General features: G+C 35.4%; 1 long non-coding RNA gene across 1 annotated transcript; it reads right to left on the bottom strand.

The window, feature by feature from the left end:
* Positions 1 to 3,235: 3,235 nt before the first annotated feature.
* On the bottom strand, positions 3,236 to 4,116 carry LOC123270764. The gene is made up of 2 exons (XR_006510694.1): positions 3,906 to 4,116; positions 3,236 to 3,341 (listed from the first exon to the last, which is right to left on the bottom strand). It is a non-coding gene; the product is annotated as an uncharacterized LOC123270764 (long non-coding RNA).
* Positions 4,117 to 8,789: the final 4,673 nt, after the last annotated feature.

An 8,789-nucleotide genomic window follows, 5' to 3' on the forward strand; every position in this document is an offset into this window, starting at 1 on the left:
GTCTCAATCGCTGTCTCCCTCTACTCCGACAAAAACGCTGCACATCTTCGTGACGCTAATATTATTATTGCATTTCATCCGTAAAAATTTTACCCTCATGCGCCTAAAGAAGTTTTACTTCAATAAAACCGTTGTATGCAAAATTTCTTAATTCAGTGAAATAACATAAGATATAATAACATAAATTATTGTTGAAATGAGATGGAAGAATTTTTTATTTTTAATGACAAAAAATATGTGTGCCAACAACACGTGGTGTTCCCAAGCGGTCACCCATCCAAGTACTAACCACGCTTAATGCTGCTTAACTTCAGTGATCGGACGAGAACTAACGAGAACGGTAATAAAGAATTGTCAAGGGTTTTTTTAATAAAAAAAAGAATTTTTTAGGAGTTTGTGGAAAAAATTTTTAGAATTGTCTCATATAATTTTTTAATTTTTAATTTTCAATTTTTGAAGTTGTTAAAATTTTTATTTCGAAGACGAGCTGTTTATCATGCATTGTTCATAACAATATGCATTGTTTATAATAAATTTGTTTGACTTGAGGATGGTCAGTGTCAGTTGTGGTTGAGTAGGAACCTGCCAGAGAATTGTGTACCTGTTGAGTACCCGCATGAGGACGTACATGGTTGACTGAGCGGGGATTAAATATGGCGACGGTTGACTTGTTTACGTCATGACAACAACTGTATGTTATTCATTTTGTCAGAAAATTATTGACTTGATGTATTATTTTTATTGTTAATTTGGTGTGAGTCTTTTTATTTAAAGTTTTTGTATATCGTAACGAGTACATGATTTTAAATATGTTGATATGCGAGGTATTGGATGGTATGACAAGAATGCTAAGCGATTTTAGAAGTAATGTTAAATATTATTGTGGTTGTATTTTATAGCTTATATTGTATAATTGATATGTAATTTTCGAATAGTGTATAATTATGTATATTTATATCTTATACAGAGCCTGATGAAGCTGAGGAAATACAGCGAAATGTTGCGACCTAAGATCCAGTAGCATTCTTTCTACTGATCCGTATCCCTCTTAAATACTTATATCTTATGTTTAATCTTGGATCTTAACAGTCATAATAACTATTATTAATTTATATTTATTAAAATTTTTTACATTATTCTTAATTCCAATTTATTAACATTTATTTTCTATTTTTTAATTTGGTTTTCTATATAAAACGTGTTTTTTAGTTTTTTAAAACTATTATTTATTCTTTCCTTACTCGGAATTAATTCTATTAATTCAGTAGTGATTTGAAAATTGTTTCTTTTCTTAATGCTAATTCTACTGTGTTAAATCATAATAATATTTAAGAGCAGTGTACCTACAGCCTACAATACAACGCATGCACACGTGAAAATAACATTTCTATAGTGTAAAAGTATAGTATTCCTCTATATCTTTATCGTTTTCTCTCCGACTACGTATATATATGCGTCCTTTAATGTGACGCTCATATTATTATTACTGTGACGTGACCTTGAAATTTTACCCTCAACGCACACAAAGAAGTTTCACTTCAACAATTGAACTAATATAAACAATAGTTTTAAGTATTAGCTTTTCAATATTATTAATAAACATAATAATAGCACCGGCACATAAAAAAAATTAAGTAGAATGTGCATTTGACCGGACCTACTTAAGGGTATGTATTTTGGTCCGCTAAATCCGAATTCAAGGTCAGTTTGACCCCTACACCTTCGAAATTTCGAGAAAACTTCGAAAAACCGTAAAAATGATGAAAATCAGCAGTTTTAATGATAAAAAAATTTTTTGGAACTAAACTAAACGTGATTTTCATGTATTTCGATCCGCTGAATATGAATCGAAACTTTATTGAGACCACGAGCCATTTTAAATGTGAAAAAATCACACAAACTCTTGAAAATTCCGAAAAAAGTAATTTTTTTTGTTTTTTTACTCTCGTTTTTTACTTTTGAAGACTTATTTGCTTGTGCCTGTAACCAGGGCACCTCCACGTGGTTACGGTGGGCAACAGAACCATCTGGCAGAGTCCCTGGGTTAACGGCGTGTGTGCCGTCATGGCAGGTGCAAATGATAAGTACTTTACGATGCAGGGAGTCGGAGCCCCAGTATCGGCGTCTGGTCAGGGTGAGAAAGAAAGCTCGCAGGCGTCGTCATTAAGCGACTGCAGCTCTTCAGAAGTGGGAAACTTGGCTACTGGAGAGTATACTATTACAAGAAGTAATTCTCATCTGTGTAATAAAAGTCCTGATTTATTTTGTTATATTTGTGGAGAATTTAATTTAAAAAGGAATCGAAGATCGTTATCTGATAAGATCAAACAAATTTATGAAGAATGTTTTGGTCTCCAAATTACTAATTTGGATTCAGCATAGATTCCACATGTTAAATCGACAATAAATCGTATGTGATAAAATGAAAATGAAAAATGATAAACGCCAAAATTTGGCTCGATAAGGGAAGCAATTCTTTCGCGGGAGAATTACTCGGACGAATACTCTTTACCAAGTAATTCTAGAGGATGATACTCTACCTGGAGTCTGACCAAGGCCCAGGTAAGTATCGTGAACCGACCGGATGAAAGTGCTACTCCCCGTGCCGAAGCCTTCAGCTGAGGTACGGTAGGTGATCATAAGCCGTGTAGGTGGGAGCAAAGAGGATACTCTCCACTTGCTCTCAGGGTAGAGTTTAGGACCCCACAGGGATGACGGCTAGTCGCCCTGAGGGGGGAGGGGGTGTTACTGGGAAACTAGTTAGTATTTGTAGACCGCGTTTTTTTTTTTTGAGTTTGAACCGTGAATACCGTCGTGTATGTTTGGATAGAAAGTTTCTATCGTATTAGTGTATATTGCTTGTATTGTTTGTTGATTTTGAACCGCGTTAATGATTTTGAACCGCGAATATGTGTGAAAAGAGTGTTCTAATGTATTGCTTATATTGTTTAATTTGCTTATATTGTTTATATCGTTTATTAATATGATCAGGCCAATAAAGAGGTTTCCTTTTTTTTGATTTATTTAAAATGAAGTGTTTTGTTTATATTTTGTTATTGATAATGTGATTTCCGTTTATGACTCTGGACTCCGGCGAGCAAATTTTGAGCCGGGGACAAATTAGATAATTATATTTTGAAAACGTGGACGTTACACATAATCACGCAAAATCCTTAAAGACGATGTTTTCATCGTATAATTTTCGTAGCGAACACGATCGATAATTTTTTTTTTCTCTTTAGATTTCTTTTATTTCGATCAGCAGATCCTAGCGCTTAATGCATCAGCTTGAATGGCACTTGAGTTATCAATTCACTGCTCAGAGTACAGCAGTCGTCGTCCTATTTGGAAAGAACAAGTTATTTTTAGATAAATTAAAGAAATAGAAGTATTATAAATATATATTATTTTTGTCATTTGTTTTCATAATTTTTTAATCAGTCATTATAAGTTTGTGAAAGATTTGAAAGATGGATAAAATTGACATAATCCCAGGAAAATGAAAAAATTCAACATTATTTTTTTATAAGGGCTTTAAATATTTACAAGATAATTATTGTAAAAAAGTAGCAAGATGTTCAACGCGTATGAGTGGCTGTAAAGTAACCCTACATTTTTTGAAGGACATTAATGACATTGAAGTCAGTGATTTCAATAAATTGGATGAAAATATCGATTTTTTTATAAAAAAAAAAAAAACACGCTATGATCTTACAGATGAAAATGGGAATATTTGGCGACGGATGAAACAAGTTATGATCACAAAGGCAAAAGAAAATAATGAAAATTTAATGAATATATTTAATGATGTTTCTGACGTGTGAGTTTTTTTGTCGCTGTTATTTAAAATTTTTACAATCAAAAATTTTTATTGTTAGTAAATTACATTTAAACATCATTTATACCGTTAATTATCAATGATATTAGATGTCCTGAAGTAAGTAAGAATTATTTATATGAATAAGTGGTTAGAAGTATTTTGCCCAGGAGAAGAGCTTCAAGTCGACCTAAAATTTCTGAAACTCCGTCTTCTGTAGGAGAGATTTTGATAAATAAAAGTTTTCTTATGAAAACAACAAAATCGAAAAATAATAAAACTACTTTGATTTTTACCACGGTCGAACTATTGAAAGCTATGGAAAAAAAATAATGAAATTTTCATGGATGGCACTTTCTCAGTAAATTTATTACTAAAATTATAATTTTTTTTTATTTTTTTTGAATTAATTTATTTATTAATATTCATTTATAACATATAAATTTACAGAGAAAAACATTAAGACCAAAAATGGAGCAAATATATGCCATCCACTTCAAAAAAAATAATACGGTATTAATTATTTTGTAATTAAATACTTATCTTTATTAAGAAATAATTATCACTCTGTTTGAAGTTTTCCACGATTAATTAATTAATTAATTAAGATTTTTTATTTTTTCAAATTAAGTATATAGCTGCTATCATGATTTTAATGGAAAACCGAGATTCGCTCATCTACAATAGCATTTTCGAATGGTTAATTAGTGAAACTCCGGCTATTAATAAGAAAGAGCTCCATATAATGACAGATTTTGAAAAAGCAAGTGTAAAATCTTTAAGAAAAAATTTTACAGAAGCGAAAATTCATGGCTGCTACTTTCATTTCGTCCATGTAATTTCTATTTTTAATTTTGTCAATAAGTTTTACTTAGAGTTGCAACTCTCGCATTTAATTTGTATAGAATAAATAAAGTTTTCACTTTATTATAGAATATAAAAAAAAAATGGAAAAAAATGAATTTAAGAACTCCCGAGGGTTTTTTATCAATATTGATGAATGTGATCTTTTTACCACCAGAGCTTTTTACAAAAGCCAAAGAAATATTAAAAAAATAAATGGACAAAATTAAATCCATGGACGAAAATGTCATTATTTATTTTGATTTTTTCTCTGATGAATGGCTGTCTAATCCAGAACAAGTTAGCGTTTTCAACGCTATAATTGATACTAATGATGGACCTGAAAGTTTTTACCGTCACTCAACAGCGTCACCGTTGAAAAACACCCGGGAATTTGGACACTTATCGGTAGAAAATCAATAAATTGTCATTAATATCATAGGGAGCCAAAGTGTCATACAAACATTCTTATTAGCAAATTGTCTAACTCCATTTAAAAAAATTTTGCATTTATAAGAATAAAAAAGTTAATTAATTTTTTTTTATTTAAAAATCTATTCAATATCTAATATATGTTCAATAGATTTGTCTACGTTACTTAAATATATATTCTGTTAATTACTATTTAAGAATGTAAAAAAATCGTATTTTAAAACATATAGAGTTAGACAACTTGATAATTATAACGTCGATATGAATATATAATAACAATTATTTTATCAAATTTGTGGTGTATAATTCAGCTGATTTAATTACTTAATTAACTATTAATTTAAACTATGTAAGACTTATATATTATTATTTAAGACTTTTATATACCTTGAGGGTCAGCTAAGTATACTCACAAAATGCGCATCACCCAAGATAGGTCACTCAGAATAACAAGTACAACAATACAGAGGTTAATTTATCTCAACTTACTGCGTATCCTTCTAGAGATCGTCCTGGGGTGTCGTGCCTTGGTTATCTACGGTCTTTGGTACCGCGTGTAGGTGGCTGCACCAGTAAACTAATTAATACTGGTTTTTACGTAGTTTTCTGATTTATTATACAACGTATTCTTGATACAATTAAATTTAATCAATATGACTCTATATAATATGAATTTGGTAGCGTGATTCACACGCAACGAACTTAATAAATCCTTAATTATCTTTTGAAGAACGCCTAGATTTTCGTGTAGGTGTCCACGAAGTCTATGCGCTGAGTGATTCGTCTTTCTTATTTTTTCTTTTTCGTTTCTTCCTCCACCTTGAGGGCGCACTGCCGTCGGCAACTTCACATCGACTACCTGGATCGCGCCAGCGGCAACCATGTTTCGGTGCGTAAATATAAATCAAAGAAAAGGTGCGTAGATAGGAGGCGCAGCACAGTAGATAGGAGGCGTAAATATAATTATAAAATACTTAGCAACGGGATCATTACAAATTATATAAAAAAATTAGAAAAACGGTAGACCCTGAAGGCCATCTGTGCAACTTCCCGCTAATTTCATACCTAGGTGCTTAAAATTGCACCAATGATGATTTTGAGCCCTCCGAGCTCAAAATTACAATTAATGTGTTATTTTAAGCTCTTAGAGCTTAAAAAGATAGCTTTTCTATGCTTTTGAGTTCTTCGAACTCAAAAGTCTGATAGAAGTTTCATAGAACACTACTTTTGGAATTTTTAAACCGCAATAACTTTTGAATAAATCAACCGATTTTCACGTGGTTGGCAGCATTTGACGCAATTTTTTCAGTTTCATGGAAAATCTTCAAGTTTGATTTGATAAAACTAGGAAATTTTGAGTAATTCCAAAAAAAAACACTTTTTTCGGTTTTCTTTCGTTCATGATATCTCTTGAACGAATTGATCAATTTTGACCGGCTTGACGGCGATCGACGTAATTTTTTGATGCTAATAGCTGAGTAATTTTCAAAATTGATCGGTAGAGCCGTTAAAAAGTTATTCCAAAAAATGACGGAGTTATGTTCAAAAAACACTTGTTTCCAAATATTTCATCGAGGATATCTCTCGAACCAATCAACCGATTTCTACGTTCTTGGCGGCAATCGACGCGGTTTTTTAAGTTCTAAAAATTATTCTATTTCATCAAAAACGATCCGAAAAGAAATGACGAAGTTATGTCAAAAAAACACTTTTTTCGGTTTTCTTTCGTTCACGATATCTCTTGAACAAATAAACCGATTTTGACCGGATTAGAGACGATCGGCGTGGTTCTTCAAGCTTAAGGGCGGATTAGCTTTCGAAATTGATCGATAAAGCCATTTAAAAGTTACTCCAAAAAAACCACTTTTTTTGCGAAAAAAAAAAAAAATTTTTTTTGAGATTTTTCAAAATTTCTCAAAATCTATCGGTTTGAATCGGTTCAAATTCATAGGAAATCTAAGTTTGAGGGAACTCTTTAGAACGCCGTTTAGTAGATTCCGATCGGTTTAGTCGTTCAAAAGTTATAAGTGAGTCACACACACACACACACACACACACACACACACCTCCCGTCGGAAGATGCCAAACTCCCACCGGGCGCGTCCCCAGGTGGCGGATAGGGGGGTCCTAACTGGTCGTAAGATCGGCGGATTGGGGCGAAATAAAATAGCCCTCGCGGACTAAATCAGGCATCGGAGCTGAAGAGTAACAGCCACCGTCCGTGTATCCTTGTGGGTCGGAGAAAGCTCGCTGTTCTTCGGAGCAGAGGGTAAGAGCGAAATAAAATAGCTCTCGCGGTAAAAAACGAAAACTCCCCTTTCGGCAGGAAGGGTTGGTCACACCATCTGACCTAGGGTCACGTACGCAAGCGGATAAGGTGACGCTGCTCGAAAGAGATGTGCGAAATGATCCTTATAGCGCGGTGTACGTGGTAACTCCCGGCATCTACGTGCCGCACCCACGGGAGCAAGAGGAAGCCGATGAAGGAAGCAGGTGCAGGGTCGAAGCGGTTGAGATTTCCCGCTTCAATGACCGAAAGCTCTTATAGCAATGGAGGTAGCTGTAAGAGTGATCACCCCTCCACTTCCGGAGGCATCGCGTTCGGAGACGACCTTTTGCTTTGGAGTATCACTCAAAAGCATGGAAGAAACGAAAAATCAAGAATAGGACAGGAGTATTAGTGGGCCTCACGCCCAAGAAGCAGCGACTACCGTAAGCGCTGAGATGAAGCGGACGCAAGCGCTGGAACGCCTCGAAAAGCTGACCAGCGAACTGCATGAGTTTGTCCAATCAAAGGTCAATATCCATAAAGAGATAAAGACCAAGGCAACCGGGGTAGTTAACGCCCTTCGAAGGTTTAAAAAACTGGACGAAGAATGGCAGTCACCTCGACGACTCACTCCTCGTTTTACGCCGGAGAAGAGCAGTCAACTTGCTGTGGAGATCGAAGAATCAATGGACACCGGAGGCGATGCTGACGGTGAATCTGATGCTAAAGACGAAGGTCATACTTCCAACAAGTCTAACAAGAGGAAGGACCGAAACTCCCCAGATGGAATAGATGGGCGATTGACGAAGAGAAAGGACTTGAAACCAAGTCCTCCGAAAAACGTGATGAAGCAGAACGCCGAAAAAAAAGACGCGACTGATTGGAAAGATGTCCACACAAGGAAAGAGAAACGGAGGCTAGCCAAAGAACAGCTCCCAAAGGAGCCTCCAAAGAAGCCCAGGCCGGAGCCTAAGCGCAAAAAACCGCTCAAATGGATCAGACCCGACGCACTGATCATCCGCCCGGCCGAGAAAGCAAAGTACGCCGAAATTTTGCGTCGCATAAAGAAGGACGTCCCTGATGAGCAAGTTCGCACAACAGTTGACAAGATCAACAAGACCAGGAGCGGGGACTTGCTGATTACGATTTCGCAGAAGTGCGTGGACAAAGGCCAAGGCCTGCAACATACCATCGCAAACATTCTTAAGGAGGAGGCCAAAGTGATCTGCAAAGGGCCCCAAGAAGACATCGAGATTCGAGACCTAGATGACACCACAACAAAGGAGGATATTCAGGCTGCCCTGCATACGGTAACCAAGGAGCTCTGCGAAATACTACCGGAGACAATCAAGATCCGCAAAGCCTACAGAGGTACCCAAACCGCTGTCGTGACACTACCGGCTGCAGGAGCACAGAAGATATTAGAAG

The sequence above is a fragment of the Cotesia glomerata genome, linkage group LG8, assembly GCF_020080835.1.
Source record: "Cotesia glomerata isolate CgM1 linkage group LG8, MPM_Cglom_v2.3, whole genome shotgun sequence".
NCBI classification, from domain to species: Eukaryota; Metazoa; Arthropoda; class Insecta; order Hymenoptera; family Braconidae; genus Cotesia; species Cotesia glomerata.